This window comes from Panthera leo, chromosome E1, assembly GCF_018350215.1.
Source record: "Panthera leo isolate Ple1 chromosome E1, P.leo_Ple1_pat1.1, whole genome shotgun sequence".
NCBI lineage: Eukaryota > Metazoa > Chordata > Mammalia > Carnivora > Felidae > Panthera > Panthera leo.
The window spans coordinates 18,334,581-18,352,246 of record NC_056692.1 but is presented as its reverse complement, the minus strand read 5'-3'; the positions used below and the strand labels follow the sequence as shown (position 1 = coordinate 18,352,246).

At 36.8% G+C, this 17,666-nt stretch overlaps 1 protein-coding gene across 3 annotated transcripts in view; it reads left to right on the top strand.

Moving 5' to 3' along the window:
• Positions 1-17,666, top strand: part of NLK (nemo like kinase) — a 164,027-nt gene that overhangs the window by 45,722 nt on the left and 100,639 nt on the right. The window lies entirely within an intron of this gene.

Sequence of the window (17,666 nt, the reverse complement as noted above, 5' to 3'; positions counted from 1 at the left end):
CCTCTGTGGTGGTAGCTCAAAAGATTTAGTCATCAGTCATAGGTTTATAGCTTAATATGGATGAGGTCACCAAGGGAAAAGGTTAGAGTACTCTGAGAATGCCCACATCAAGGGAGTGGTTCCCTGTCTGTCTTTCTCCCTTCTTTCCCCTTAGAATTTAATTTTCAGGAGTCTAGGTGGCTATATCTTAGACTTTACTGAGATTTACTAGTTGTGTCCATGTTGGTTTGGCATGTTATTCTGTTCTGTTTTGTTTTCTGTTTATTGGTACTTGGATCTAGAAGCTTGATCCCATTCATGTTTGTGTATTTTGTTTTTTCTTTTTTTCATGGATGGGCATGACTACTTCACTAGGTAGTGGTGCATAGTTAATCAGGAGGCAAATAATATTGAGTTGTCTTACCTTTTGTGATATTAATAGACATTAATGATTAATGCCTAGATACACTGATTTGCTAAGGTTTGCAAAATGGAGATATTCTAAATCTATTATTTCCTCTTCATTTATCAGCCGAAGCACTTCTTTTTTACTTAATTAATTTTTGAGAGAGAGAGAGTGAGGGACAGAGATGGGGGAGTGGAGAGAATCCCAAGCAGGTTCTGAGCGATAGGGAGAGGGGCAGCGGGGAGAGAGAGAATCGTAAGCAGTCTCCACACTCAGTGCAAGCCCAACACTGCGCTGGATCCCGTGACCCTGTGATCATGACCTGAGCCGAAATCAAGAGTCGTACTCTCAACCAACTGAGCCACCCAGGAGCCCCTGAAGTTCTTCTATAGAGTAAAACTTTGTTCTCTCTTTGATTGCCTATTGACTGATACAGTTTGTATAGGAAAAGTAGGATAAATGCATGATTTATTCCCTTTATCTTTTAAAAATGATGAATTGGCTCACTAGCATCCTCCAGCAGCAACCAATTAATACTATTAATTTATGAATTTAAACATATTTGATATGTTAATTTCATGGCAGTTATTATCTTTATTGATGTAAAAATTATACTATCTTGGCTCTGAGCTCCTGAGTCCTTTCAACATAAACCGAGGCTGGATCTGACAAAATGTCCCAGGCTTATCCCATACATTTCTCCAGGGTTCCCCGGATGCTGAAGGTACTCATTCCTTATGGGTTGGTCATTGTTTCTAAGGCTCTTTCAGTGGAAAGATCTTTTTAAGATAAAATGATATTAGGAGTTCATACTGTAATTTCAAATTGCTATTCAAATTGAAATTACTAAAACTCCGGTCTTAGACTTGTATCTCCTTTCTCACATATTGAGAATTTGGTTTTCAATGACAGCAGAAATGACAGAAGTAAAACATCACGTGAGTATGCATTTATTTCATTCCACAGTACATACACAGCACTCAGCATACCAGCACCCACGATGTGATGAGTGAAAACAGGTGAAGATTTTTCTTTTCAGCTTTACTGAGGTGTAATTGACAAATAAAATTGTAATATATTTAAAATGTATGTGACGATTTGATATACGTATATATTGTGAAAGGATTCCCACAATTGAGTTAACACATCCATCACCTCATACACCTTTTTTTTTTCTTTTTTGGTAAAAATACCTAAGTTCTCTCTTAGCAAATTTCAGTTACACAGTACAGTTTTATCAGGGTACTTGGCTGGCATGGTTGGGAGAACATACAACACTTGATCTCAGGGTGGTGAGTTCAAGCCCCATGTTGGGCATAGAGCCTACTTAAAGAAAAAGATAAATAAAAATGAACTAAAACTAAAAAAAAAGAAGTCTGAAACAAATACAGTACTATCAGCTCTAGTCACCATGTTGCACATTAGATCCTCAGAATTATTCACCTCTAACAGGAAGTTTATACTTTTTTTTCTAACAGGGTAATATTAAAGTATTTTTGTTTTTGTTTTTTAATTGAAGTGTAGTTGACACACAGTGTTACATTAGCTTCAGGTGTACAACATAATGATTTGGTAACTCTATGCATTATGCTGTGCTCACCACAAGTATAGTTCCCATCTGCCACCTTACAATCCACTGTTACAATACCATTGACTATATTCCCTATGCTGTACCTTTTATCCCTGTGACTGACTTATTCCATAACTGGAAGTTACTCCCCTTCACCCATTTTGCCCGAACTGCCCCCCTCCCCTCTGGCAACCGTCAGTTTGTTCTCTGTTTTTATGGGTCTGTTTCTGCTTTTTATTTATTCATTTGTTTTTAAGATTCCATTATGTATAAGTGAAATCATGTGGTATTTGGCTTTCTCTGACTTACTTCACTTAGCATAATAACCTCTCGATCCATCCGTGTTGTTGCACATGGTAAGCATGTGCTCTCTCTCTCTCATGGCCGACTTATACTCCGTTGGATTTAATGCCACATCTCTATCCATTCATCTGTCAGTGGACACATAGGTTGCTTCCATACCTTGGCTATTGTAAATATTGTTATAATAAACATAATGGTGCATATATCTTTTTGATTTAGTGTTTTTGTTTTCTTTGGGTTTTAAATACCCAGTAGTGGAATTACTGGATCATACGATATTTCTATTTTTACTTTTTTGAGGAGTCTCCATACTGTTTTCCACAGTGGCTGCATCGGTTTAAATTCCCACCAACAGTACACGTTTTTCTCCACTTTCTTGCCAACACTTGTTATTTCTTATCTTTTTGATTCTAGCCATTCTCACAGGTTTAAACAGCTTTATTAAAGTGAACTACACATATTTATTATTTTTTTTAAATGTTTTTTGATGCTTATTCACTTTTGAGAGAGAGAGAGAGAGAGAGAGAGAGACAGACAGAGCATGAACAGAGGAGGGGCAGAGAGAGGGGGGACACAGAATCCGAAGCAGACTCCAGGCTCTGAGAGCTCAGCTCAGAGCCCAACACGGGGCTCAAACCCACGAACCGTGAGATTATGACCTGAGCCGAAGTCGGACATTCAACCGACTGAGGCACCCAGGAGCCCCTGAACTACACATATTTAAATTGTATAATATGGTAAGAATGATATCTGTGTACATTTATGAAACCATCACCGCAGTCAAGATTCTGAACACATGCATCACCACAAAAAGATGTCATTTTATTTTATTTTTAAGTTTTTATTTACTTTTGAGAGAGAGAGAGAGAGAGAGAGAGAGAGAGAGAGAGAGCATGAGCTGGGGAGGGGCAGAGAGATGGGGGGAGACACTGATTCCAAAGCAGGCTCCCGGCTCTGATCTGTCAGCACAGAGCCTTATGCAAGGCCTGAACCCATGAACTGTGAGATCATGACCTGAGCCGAAGTCAGATGCTCAACCGACTGAGCCACCCAGGCACCCCTAAATTTGAGATATTTTAATAGGTATGTAGTGGTATCTTACTGTAGTTTTAAGAGGTTTTTATTCTTTTACCGGCTGTATCATTTTCAAATAAGTTCTTTCAGTTGGTGACCTTTTATTTTCTTAACGTGTCTTTTGAAGAGAAGTTCTTAATTTTTTGAAAAAAAAAATTTTTTTTTAATGTTTATTTATTTTTGAGACAGAGAGACAGACACAGCATGAGTAGGGAAGGGGCAGAGAGAGAGGGAGACACAGAATGTGAAGCAGGCTCCAGGCTCCGAGCTGTCAGCACAGAGCCTGACGCGGGGCTCGAACTCACGAACCGTGAGATCATGACCTGAGCCGAAGTCGGATGCTTAACCGACTGAGCCACCCAGGCGCCCCAAAGTTCTTAATTTTGATGAATTCCGGTGTATCAACTTTTTTATATGGATTAGGAGTATTTTTTATCACTCCCATTTTATCTTTTTTTGTTGTCTTAGCTGTAACTCTCTGTTATTTTAAAAGTTGCTTTAGAATTTGTTGTATATATCTTTAACTTACAACAGGGTACCTTCAGTCGAGGTTATACACTTTATGGATAGCATAAGAACCTTACAGTAGTCTACTTCCATTTCCCCCCTTCTGATCTTGGTGCTCGTTTTACATATGTTTTAAACCCCACACTACGTTGTTATTTTGCTTGAAATAGTTGATTATCTTTCAAGGAGATTTATGTAATAAAAAGTCTTTACCTGTGGTATTATTGCTGTGCTCTTCGTTCCTTTGTGCAGATCCAAGTTTTTATCTGGTATCACTTTCCTTCTGCTTACAGACTTCCTTTACCACTTCTTACAGTGCAAGTCTACTGGCAGTGAATACTTCCAGTTTTTGCATATCTGAAAAAGCCTGTATCTTTTTCAGTTTTGAAAATTATTTTTGTTAGGTATGGAATTCTAGGGTAACAGGTTTTTTTTCATTTAAGTACTTATAAATATATTGTTCTATTGTCTTCTAGATAGCATTGTTTTAAATGAGAAATATGCATAATCCTTATCTTTGTTCTTCTGTATGTAATATCTTTATTCTTAAATTCTAATATACCATACAGATGTTAACTATAGTCATCATGTTGTACATTACATCCCCAGTACTTACTTAAAACTGAAAGCTTGTACTTTTTTACTACCTTCAATTTTCCCACCCCCCACCCCATTTTAAGTACTTTATTTTTTAAAAAATGTTTTTTTTTACGTTTATTTTTATTTTTGAGAGAGAGACAGAGTATGAGTGGGGAGGGGCGGAGAGAGAGGGAGACAGAATCTGAAGCAGGCTCCAGGCTCTGAGCTGTCAGCACAGAGCCCAACGCGGGTCTCGAACTCATGAATGGCAAGATCATAACCTGAGCCGAAGTCAAGACACTCAACCGATTGAGCTACCCAGGTGCCCCCATTTTAAGCATTTTATTTATGATGTATTTTGGTGTAATTGTCTTCCTGTTTCTTCTGCTTGGGGTTCAGTGAATTTCTTGGATCTTTAGACTTATTGGTTTTTCATATAGTAGAATATTATGCTCTATATAACATGAGTGCACTGGATTTAGACAGATCAACACAGATAAATATTAAAAGCAAGGTTGACTGGGGAAAAGTAAGTTATGTAAAAGCCTAGGCCAGTATGATTCCATTTGTGTAAACTTTTAAAACAATAATTATAGATAGACATAGATATAGATATACCTAGCTAGCTATAGTCTTAATGTATCAAACACTGGAGTCAAGATAATGGTTAACTCTGGGGAGGGAGAGATTGAGGGACAGGCAGTCCTTTGATGGGTCCATAGCATTTAATGTCTTGACAGTAGGTAGCTGAAGCAGCAATGGCAAACATTTTATCTGGGCAATGAGTGTATGAGTGTCTTCTATGTTTACATATGTGTCTGAAATATCACTGGTTTGAACAAAGGTCTGTACAGTTCTTGTAGCTTCTATGTCTTTGTTTTATTAAATGTAGAATAACTACTCCCACGTAAATCTTGTCCACATGGTTAGTTACATTTCAGTAATCTACCAAATTATTCCCATAGATGTAAGACATGTTTTCTAATACTCTCCTTTAAAAAGTAATAACCAAAATTTTCATAGTCTGTTCTGTGCGGCCATTCCTTTTCCTGTAGGAAACCCTTGTTGATTTTACTTTGAGGTATCCCAGAAGACACATTGCAAGTTTTATGGCATTTAATCCAAGTAAGACAGATCATATATTGGGTAATGTCCCCTTCTCAGCTTCGTTTTTAGCAGTGTGGTTGTTATATATCACAAAAAGCCTATGTCATGCCAGCATCGGATTTCTTTTTTCTTTGACAACTAGCCTGTCTTCTATGTCCTGAACATCATTTTATTATTTTTTGAAATGTTGGCAGGTAGGCTCCCCTTGTTGAACAAGAAAGACCTAGAAATCATGATAACAATATACAAGATTTTCTTAAATGTGTTGCCAGAAAGCAGAATGTCTTTGGATTGGTGACACGTGGCACCTGCACAGCACCTGCTGCTTCTCGTTTCTAAAGTAAAACGTCTATCAGGAACAACTTTTCTTTGGTCTCATGCTTCTGGTCTTACTACATCAAGATTGGTGTGTGCTCATAGCTTGGGGAAAATACAAATAAAAACAGGAATGGGAGAATAGAGGGAAAGAGAATGGATAGGTTTGTCAGCATTTTTGTCTTCAAAAAAGAATTTAGATCCTCGAAATGCAACATTTAACATGTTAGCAATTTCAGAAAACTTATGGATACACATGTTTCTTTACAACAAATAACAGATCTCGAACATTTACTCAGTATGTGATAATTCTTCCATTTGTGTGATATTTCTTTTTGGAGGAAGCCATAGTTTGCAAGGGAATTTTCTTGTTTCCATTAACTGCATAAATATTTTGGAACATTATTTTAGGATTTCCCCTTACCCTAATGAAGATTATTCCATCTTAGAGCTCAGTGAACAGTATTTTATAAAACTTGTTTTCTAACCAGGTTGACATTAGTAAAGCCCTCCCTTTCAACAAACACCTACTGTGTAACAAGTGACAGGGAGATAAGGTGAAAGGAAACAGACTGTCCTGTCTTTGTGTAGAAACAGCTAAGAAACTAAACGGTTTTGTTATATTTGTAATTTTTGTTATATTTTTACAGTTTTCCTAAACCAGATTTCTGAAAAATGCTCTCTCCCAACTAACGAATAATTGGCCAAGAAGAGAGTTAGGGCGGGGGGAACGATGTATATTAATGAAACAAAGGACTTTGGTTGCTTTGAAATATTCTTGTGACCAGATGCTGGTAAAATATACAATGGGTCTCTTAAATATAGTTCTGGCTCTGAAATACATACATACTTAATGAAACCAAAATTGAGCACTCCTAAAGTAGGCTGATCTATATATAATAGAATAGCATTTCTAAAAGTAGAACTTTTGTGGGCGGTCCCCATTAACTCTCCCTCCATGTCCTCACTACATAGTCCCCTTAACTTACTCCATAGGCATGCCAAAAGGAGCGATTTATAATAAAAAGGAGAATTCTGTGAAATGTAATTGTGGTCAAAGGGGTCCTTAGAAGGTATAAAGGGACAGCTTAATAATTGCTGCTTCATAGAACTTCAGAGTTCAGAGAGAGCAGCCTGGTATAGAAAAAAGAACACATACTGTAGAGTCCAGCAGACTTTAATCCAGTCCCATATCTGCCATGTATTCTCTGTGACCCAAGGCAAATTTGTTAACTTCTCTGTGTATCAATTTTCCTTTTTGAAAAATGAAGGTAACAATCTTTCCCATGAAAATTGCACATCAAAGGCTCTCACTATTCATTTATTTCATTTGTTCAGCTAATTTATTGATGTTGTACTAGACTCTTTAATGGTTTCTGCTAGTGTTAATAATTGATGAACATTGTGTCAGGCTTTATTCAGCTGTTAGACTGCCTAAGTCAGGATATGGTCTGCATTAGAACACATTAGAATTTCAACCCGACATTTCTAAAAAGAGAATGACAAGAAAGATTGCAAAAAGTGGCTATTGCTCAGTAACAAGGGTAGCAGAAAGGAGCTGTAATATTTTTACTAGAATATGATAGATTTGCAAGTTTTGCCAGTAGCAGTTATATTCTCATCAGATGATACTTAATAACTTCTGAACAAGCAAAATGATTTATTTTTGTTTATGTGTGGTGAAATTAAGCTCTCTGAAAAGGCTATAATTTTTCACAACTCCTTAGCATTTGCTGTATAAGGAATGGTTAGATTCTTTCTTCAGATTTCTGAGCAAAAACACCACCAGAACAAAACCAAAAGTAGTTTCAGATGCAAGTAGCTTGCAAGTTGATGTTAGATTGTTTCTGTTCTAAGACCCTAAAAGCAAGAACACATTTCAATAAGACTGTATTTCTTTTTTGCACCTTCAAAAAGACTGTCATGGATATATTTATAAATAGGGCATTATTAACCCAGCTATGACCACTTGTCCTTTGCTGACCAAGTTCAAGGCTTACATACCAGGAAGAAACATAGTTCTGGGGAGAGATGAGGGGAGTTCTTGACAAAGGAGCTACTGAATTTGTATCCATGGTAGTTTATAATGTGTAAGGTCAGTGATGAAAAAATTAAATGTCTGAAAAGGATTATTTTAAACAGTGTCATCTCCCAGGGCTGTGCTGGAGGAGCAAATTATAGTGTTTGTGATCCGGGAAGGAAAAGGAGGGAGGTACAAAAGCTAAAATTTTTATACAGGTGAAAGTGAGTACTTAGGAAAAGTTGGTATATGATCTGGGTCTCTGGGATTACAAAAATTCAACTCACTAGCAAAAAAGAGTTGTTGGCTCACCATAACTGGACTTCAAGATAGATGGAAGTAGATCCATCTGTATATCTGTCTGTATATCTGAAATGTAAGACTTGAATATTTTTGATTCTTGTCTCCTGTTTCTCTGCAAATTGTGTTTATTTTCTTGAATTATTTTTTCCACATGGCCAAGGCAGCTCAGTACACATTCTTACGGCTCATCTTTAACCAAAGAGGAAATGAGACTTTTCCCAGTTTCAATTTTAAAATGTCCAAAGAAGTCTTTTTGTATAGTAGAGGATGAACCTGTTGTTTTTTCAGGATAAGATGACAAAGAACTTTGGGAAGGCATAAATAATAACCATGAGCCATCTCAGGTGGAAATTGTTGCTACATGTGCTAGGAAAGGATTGTCTTCAAGGGAGAAGAGACTTGTGTGTTCTGTATGGTGAGATTAAATGTTACACCGCACTGCTGTTGCTGCCTCCCTGTCCTAGGCCCCCTCTGTTTGACCTCTCTGTCTCCCCTAAGCAGTGCATTACCCCCATCAAACTGGAAGGGTGGTCAACTTGGACAGTGGCCTGAACCCTAGGGAAGAGTTTGCAGACCATTCTACCTGGCAGCGTATCTGATTCATGCCATTTCTAACTCAGATCACTAGCTTCTACATGTGATAGAATTGTTTTACTTTTTCCCCCTCAGACTATAACTCACACAGTTGTGGAAGAAATTTAGAGTTCTCTGGGAAAGATCCGTCTCTCTATCCACATCTCGCTTCTAGAATCAGGGATCCTACTGCTAAGGATTGTAGTGTAACTGTGTACTCCAGTCTTCAGGGGCTTTCTTATAAAGCAAGGTGGCAGTAAAATTCACTTTCTTGATCGGGATGTAAAGTATTCTATGATTGCAAAATTTCTGTAATTAAATATAGTTGAAGTGATTATTCCAGTAGGTGCTTCCCCACACACACACCCCCATTGCATCAGTCCTTAAAATTACATTGAAAAATTACATCACTAGTATAGCTAGATGGCATTCTGACACTCTAAGGATTCTAGGATTTTCTAAACTAGAAAAGTCATCTTTTCCCCAAGTACGTTCCTGTTGTTTTTTCTTGGTTGTATGTTTTAACTGTTGCACTTGTCTTAAAACCATCAAACCAGAATGGAGAATTTAACTTTCCCAAAAATTTTCCTTTGTTTCTCCATCTAAGTCTCTCTTATGAATGAAGTATAATTGTACACTTATGATGATGCCTTACTTATTAAATAGTGATATTCAGGAAGTTGTCAGCACAAGCATTCTTTTATAGGTCAAGAATATACTTCTTTTGAAAAAGTTAAAAAAGAATGGTAGTTACTTTACTGATTCAGAAGAATCCAGTTTAAATAATAGCATTCTGAACTTATACTGACTCACTAAAAATAGGGATTAGTGGGGCACCTGGGTGATTCAGTTGGTTAAGTGTCTGATTCTTGATTTCAGCTCAGGTCATGATCTCATGGTTCGTAAGTTTGAGCCCTACATCGGTCTCTCCACTGACAGTGTGGAGCCTACTTGGGATACTCTCGTGTGCTCTCTCTCTGCCCTCCCCCCCCTTGTGCATGCATGCGTTATCTCACTCTCAAAAATAAATGTTTAAAAAAATAAAAATAGGAATTAGTTTTTGAAGAAGATGAGAAAATGCATAAGTCCTTGATTCTACTATGTAAAATTATAATTTTACATATGAGACAAAAGTATAATATACTTTACTTTTAGCCTAGTTTACATAATTAAACCTAGAAAGTGCAGGCTGACCAAAACTTTGGAGAACTGTTATTATCGTGACTCAATTGGTATAGACTTGAGTTTTTGAAAATGTGATGTTTTAAATATTTTAAATCCTCCTACAGTATAGCCCCAGATCTCTAAACTAAGGGGTATAGTCAAAGGAGTGCTGAAGGAGGAGAAAATGTGTGTCAGTCATTGCATTTGGACTGAGAAGATTACCTGAACTTTAATATTGGAATTCTGACACCTAGACTTCAAAAGAGAAACCTTCAATTGTCCATTGATAAAAATTAGTAAAAAGCCTATGTAGATCTTGGAGACACTTCTCTTGTTCCCCATTCGCACCTCTGTTTCCAAACAGCAGAGAGAAAAGAATATTGAGACATCTTCATTTTCTTCAATAAAGAAATGAGACCCTAATAAAAATTTACTTTTACTGGGGCACCTGGGTGGCTCAGTCAGTTGAGCATCCAACTTCGGCTCAGGTCCTGATCTCATGGTTTGTGAGTTCAAGCCCCATGTTGAGCTCTGTGCTGACAGCTAAGAGCCTGGAGCCTGCTTCAGATTCTGTGTCTCCCTCTCTCTCTGCCCCTCCCCCACTCATGCTCTCTCTCTCTCTCTCTCTCTCTCTCTCTCTCTTTCTCTCTCTCAAAAATAAATAAACATTAAAAAAAATTTGGGGGGGGGGTGCGCCTGGGTGGCTCAGTCAGTTGAGCATCCGACTTCAGCTCAGGTCATGATCTCACACTCTGTGAGTTCAAGCCCCACGTCGGGCTCTGCGCTGACAGCTCAGAGCCTGGAGCCTGCTTCAGATTCTGTGTCTCCCTCTCTCTCTGCCCCACCCCTGCTCATGCTCTGTCTCTCTCTGTCTCAAAAATAAATAAAAACACTAAAAAAAATTTTTTTTTAATTTTTGTTAAATTTACTTTTACAAATCACTGAGGGAAACGGGCAGGGCAGGGAAGCTGTTTAAGAAATCCCTTACTATTGGGGTGCCTGGGTGGCTCAGTTGGTTAAGCGTCCAACTTCAGCTCAGGTCATGATCTCACAGTTTGTGAGTTCAAGTCCCGCATTGGGCTATATGCTGACAGCTCAGAGCCTGAAGCCTGCTTCGGATTCTGTGTCTCCCTTTCTCTGTTCCATCCCTGCTTGCACTCTGTCTCTGTCTCTCTCTCTCTCAAAAATAAATAAAGATTAAACAAAAAAAAATTTTTTTAAAGAAAAGAAATCCCTTACTATTGGCAGATAAAGAATCATTTCCTTTTCTGCTAGAAAATAAGAGGTGCATTCTTCTCCGAGCAGTTGCCTTGTAGAATACATAAATCAGACACTGTGGGGTCTAAACAGCAGTAGGATGGAGACTTTCCCTTGTTTCATGCTTTGTTTTGTCTGCTGTGTCTTGTATGTTGCAGCACCATGTCTCATCACCACCATCTCCAGCTGTACTTGATGGTAGTTTTATTTTTCCATCTAATGGAATGGTACTTGGACCAGTTGCTTGTATGTCAGTTTGGTTTGGGTTATAATTTAACTTATAAACCTGACACCAAGCTACAAGTACCATGCTACAAGTTATTTTTATTGTGTAACTTCTGAAGACAGCTGCACAGAAGAATATTCAGATAGCAAAATATTTACTTGATTATGAACATTTGAAATTATACTAATGCTGTTCATAATTGGCTATTCTCCTAAGTGAAATTGTTTCCTTTATTAAGAAGATTTAGGGGGCAGCTGGGTGGCTCAGTCTGTTAAGTGTCCAACTCTTGATTTCGGCTCAGGTCGTGATCTCACAGTTTGTGAGATCAAGCCCTGTATTGGGCTCTGTGCTAAGCGTGGAGCCTGCTTAAGATTCTTTCTCCTTCTGCCCCTCTCCCCTATTCACACTCTCTCTCTCAAAGAAGAAGATTTAATAAATGAGTTACATTTGTATGTGTATTTATTTAACTTGTTTTCTTTGATTTGGCATTAGACAGGTCTGTTTTTACAGTTAAGTTTATAAACATTTTACATAGGTCATTTACTTTCTTTGAATTAAGATATGCTTAATTGCAGGATTAATTTGTTAGACTTGGTACTGTTTGTTAGGTGGAGAAGCAAGTTGTATTTCTTTTTTTTGTTTGTTTGTTTTTAATTTTTTTGTTTTGTTTTAGAGAGAGAGAGAGCATGAGCAGGGGAGAGGGGCAGTTGGAGGGAGGGAGGGCTAGAGAGAGAGAGAGAGAAAGAATCTTAAGCAGGCTCCATGCTCAGTGTGGACACTTAACCGACTGAGCCACCCAGATGCCCTATATTTCATTTTTATAAATGAATTATCCTTACTTGATTTGAATATATGAACCTACTTGTATTAGGAAACATTATTTTAAGGTAGGCACAATAAATTATTAGCCTTGAGTAACTAGTAGTATTTTGTTCTTTTCAGTTTGAAATTACCTGTAGTTGTGAAACTATTAGACATCTTTTTATCTGATGCTGATGTGGTTGTAATGACAGATGCTCATACATGTTCACTGTCTTCAAGTAAGATAATTGACTTTAAATTTTAGCAACTAGGAAACCATTGAAGATATATTACTTTTCAGTTGTGATTCCTGCCTTTGTTAGTATCCTTGACAGATTCGAATTTCTATTTTATGTTATAGTGAATGTGGTCTGGATTTAAATTTGTCAGGACTTAATAAGGATCCTAGCCCTTTGTTTTCCTTTAACTGAATATTTACAAGGTATACCTGACTAAGTTGACAAAGCTTTATTTCTTGGCACTTTGCATTTGCCAGGTCTGTAATTTTTTAAAGTGTTGACAGATTTTTAATAGATTAATCTTCCTTAGAACTGGAAATGACCTAACCCCACACCCTGCCATTTTCTTTTTACAGATAAGGAATCAAGGCCCAAATAATACAAACCTAGAAAGTGTATACTAGAACCTTCTGTTACTCCTTTATCACAGAGCATACTGTCAGTAAATTATTAAAATAACTAATTAAATTTGTGGAAATGAGACAGTTGCTCATGTCACCTTTTTTGTGATAATACTATTTTGTGGTAATACTGAGTCTAAATTTTCTTTTCTTTTTTATTAGTCATCATAAGAGTTAAATAGAAACTATAGCCTCATATGCCCAAAGTAGTATAAAACAGGGCAGGAGTGATTAATTCTTTTTCTTCTAATGATAGAAATATGACTATCATGGTAGTTATTAGTTACTAGTTTGTATCATAACTTCCACAAGTGGAGGGTAAACGTGAAAGGTACCGGCATAGAATGCGGTAAAGGGGAAGAATACCAACATTGAGTATGTCATACATCAGTAAGGACACGTGTATGTTATTGGTCACATCATTTTAATTGTATGGACATTTCATTATTTAACTAGTCACCTATTGTTGGACATACAGGGCTTTTTTTTCTTAATTATTTGTCATGATTATGAAAAGTGTTCCAGTGCCATTTCTGTATATAGTCTTACTTAGTCTGGTTATTTCTGTAATGAAAATTCCTAGAACTAGAATTGCTGGGTCAAAAAGTCCACTTATTTTTCAGGAGTTTATGTATACAATGCCAAATTACTCTATAGAAATATTGTACTAATTATAATTAGTACCTTTCAACGGTAGTATAATTTTTGCTAAGTCTGTGGTGGAAAATATAACTCATGGTTCAATGTTAATGTCATTCCTTTTATTGATGAAGCAGAATACCATTTCCTTTGTTTTTTTATTTTTTTTAATTAAAGTTATATTTACATACAATAAAATCCACTCATTTTAATTACACAGTTTGTTGAATTTTGGTGATTGTATACATTTTGGTAGTTATATACAGTTGTGCAACCACTACCACAGTCAAGACGTAGAATGGGTCTTTAACCCCGAAAAGTTTCTTCCCGTGCCTTTGCAGTGGGTCCCCATACATAACCCCTGGCTACCACTGATCTGCTTTCTGTCACTGTAATTTTGTCTTTATTCTGGAGTCTCAAATGGAATCATATAGTAGATGGTCTTTTGTATTTGGCTTCTTTTAGCATAATGTTTTGAAATTCATGCACATTGTTTTGTTTAATAATGTTTCGCCTGTTGGGGCGCCTGGGTGGCTCAGTCGGTTGAGTGTCCGACTTCAGCTCAGGTCATGATCTCATGGCTTGTGAGTTCGAGCCCCGTGTCGGGCTCTGTGCTGACGACTCAGAGCTCGGAGCCTCTTCAGGTTCTGTGTCTTTCTCTCTCTCTATGACCCTCCCCCGCTCACACTCTATCTCTGTCTCTCAAAAATAAATAAACATTAAAAAAATTGTTTTTTAAATAATGTTTCACTTGTTTGTAATATTGTGTTGTGTTCTATCATATGGATGCATTAAAATTTATTCATCACTTGATGGGCTTTTGGATTGCACATTTTTTTTTATTTTTTAAGTAGGCTTCATGCCCAGCATGGAGCCCAATGCAGGGCTTGAACTCACAACCCTGAGAGCAAGTCAGACACTTAATCAAAAGAGCCACCCAGACGCCCCAGAGATTGCACATTTTTGTCTCTCATATGAAACATGTTGCTGTAAACTAATGTGTACAAGTCTTTGGATATATATTTTCATTGCTTTTGGATAAACACCTAGAAGTGGAATTGTTGGGTTACATGTGAAGAATATACGTAAATTTATAAGGTACTGCCATACTGTTTTCCAAAGTGTCTCTCTACGCTATACAATTCCACGAATAATGTATGAGAGTTAAGTTGCTTCAGATATTCACTACCACTTATTGTCAGTCTTTTTTCCTCTAGAGCTTACATTTTATTGGAACAAACACTCATAATTACAATATAGTGTGATTAGTTCTAAAAATGTCAATCTTTTTAAACATTAGCCATTTTAGTGGGTGTGTAGTGGAATTTCACTGTGGTTTTAATTTGCATTTCTTTGAATATCTTCATGGGCTTATTCTCCATCTGCATATCTTTTATAAAATGTGCATATCTTTTGCCCATTTTTAATTGGATTATTAGTCTTTTTACTATTGGGTTGAAGGAGAGGTATATATTCTAGCTACAAGTCTTTTGTTAGATATTCTTAAAAATATATTCTTCCATTTGGTGGCTTGCCTTTTCATTTTCTTAAGTGTATCTGGAAGAGCAAAAGGTTTTAATCTTGGTGGAGTCCCATTTCATCGTTAAAATTTTTTTTTAAGTTTATTTACTTAGAGCAAGCAGAGAGAGGGTGAGAGAACGAATCCCAAACAGGCTCTGCACTGCCGGTGTGGAGCCCAATGCAGGGCTCGAACTCACGAACTGTGAGATCATGACCTGAGCTGAAATCTAGAGTCCAGACACTTAACCAACTGAGCCACCTGGGTACCTCTTTTTCTTGTATAGCTTGTGCCTCTTTGTGTCCTAAGAAATCTTTGCCTAACCCAAAGTCACAAAAATTTTCTATTTTGCTTTCCTGAAAGTAAATAGCTTTAGTTGTTACATTTAGGTCTGTGATCAACTTTGAATTACTTGTGTCTATAGTATGAGATAGGGGTCAAGGTTCATTGTTCTCCATTGGTTATCTCATTGTTCCAACACCACTGTTTGAAAAAATTCTTTCACTCTATTACCTTGGCCCCTTCGTTGAAAATCAGTTGACATATCCATTTGTGTCTGCTTTTGGACTCTACTCTGTTGTTTTATGGCTATATGTCTATCATTATGCCAATATCAGACCATCTTGGTTTCTGTAACTTTGTAATAAGTCCTGAAATCAGGTAGTGTAAGTCCTTCAACTTTGTTTTTCAAAATTGTTTTGCATATTCTAGGTCTTTTTTGTCTTTCCATATGAATTTTATTTTTTTAACTTTTTAAATGTTTGTTTATTTTTGAGAGAGAGACAGAGAGACAGAGACAGAGACAGAGACAGAGCATGAGTGGGGGAGGAGCAGAGAGAGAGGGAGACACAGAATCTGAAGCAGGTTCCAGGCTCTGAACAGTCAGCACAAAAAACCCACAGACTGCGAGATCGTGACCTGAGCTGAAGCCGGACACTTAACTGACTGAGCCACCCAGGTGCCCCATTTCCATATGAATTTTAAAATCAACAGTTGATTTCTTCGATAAAGTCTGCAGGACTTTTGATTGGGATTGCATTGACTCTAACAATAACTTTTGGAAGGTTTGCTATTTGAACAATATTAAGTCGTTAAAGCCAGTGAACATGAATCCATGGGCATGGTATTTCTCTTTACTTAGGTTGTCTCTCATTTTTCTTTGCAGTGTTTTGTAGTTCTCATTGTATAGATCTTGCACATCTTTCCATTAAATTTATTCATAAGTATATTATTTTTCCTATTTTATTGTAAATGGGTTATTTAAAATTTCTATCTTCTAATTGTTCATGGCCAGTATATACAGATACAGTTGAATTTTGTGTATTAACCTTACATCCTGGAACTTTGCTACATTAATTATCATAGTTTTTGTATTTTTTTTAATGTTTGTTTATTTTTGAGAGAGAGAGACAGAGTGCGAGCAGGGAAGGGGCAGAGAGAGAGGGAGACACAGAATCCAAGGCAGGGTCCAGGCTCTGAGCTGTCAACACAGAGCCCAGTGTGGGGCTCCAACCCATCACCCATGAGATTGTGACCTGAAGTCAGACGCTTAATTGACTGAGCCACCCAGGTGCCTCTAATTATAATAGTTTTGTTGAAGGTTCCGTAAAGTTCACTACATGAATGATCATGTCATCTGTCAATGAGGACAACTTTACTTCTTAAATTTTAACCCATTGCCTTTTATTTTTCCCCTTATTGCATTGGCTAGATACTCCAACATACTATTAAATAGAAGTGCTGAGAGTGGACATCCTTGCCTTTTTCCAGATCTTAGAAAACACAGTGCCTTTCATCATATGATTTTAACTGTCAGTTTTCATCTGGTTGAGGAAGTTATCATTTACCTTTCATCATGAAAACAGTATTGAATTTTGTCACGTGCTTTTTCTGCATTTATTCAAATGATTGTGTTCTTTTTCTCTTTTATTCCAATATGGCTAATTGCATTGATTTTCAGAAGTCAAACCAATGTTGCATTCCCAGGTTAAGCCCCACTTAATTGTGATGAATTTTCCTTTGTATATACCACTGGATTCAATTTGCTAACACTTTGTTAAGGATTTTTGCTATTTATGTGTTTTCTTGTGATGTCCGTGTCTGCTTTGATATTAGGACAATACTGACCTTATAAAATGAATTAAGTATTATTTCCTTCTCCTTTATTTTCTGAAAGAGTTTGTAGAATTGATTCTGTTTTTTATACCAAGGAAGCCATCTGTGTCCTCAGTTTTCCTTAAGGAAAGTTTTAAAATTATGAATGCAGTGTCTTTAATTGATACAGGGTTATTCAGCTTATCTGTTTCTTCTTCAGTCACTTTTGATCATTTGTGTCTTTCAAGGAATTTGCTCATTTCACCTAGGTTGCTAAATTTATTAGTGTGAAAGTTTTTATAATATTTCCTTGTACTTTTAATAGCTATAGGATCTTTAATGATATACCCTTATTCATTCCTGATACTGATAAATTGTGGCCTCTTTTACTCTTTCTTTTTTTTTCTCCCTTGACCAGTATTGCTAGAGGATTAATAATTTTATCAGTCTTTTTAAAGAACCACCTTTTGGTTTCATTGATTTTTGTTGATTGTTTTTCTTTAGTTAATTTCTGCTCTTATCTTAATTATTTCTTTCCTGTTTATTTTGGATTTCATTTGCTATTCCTTTTCTAGCTTCTTAAGGTGAAA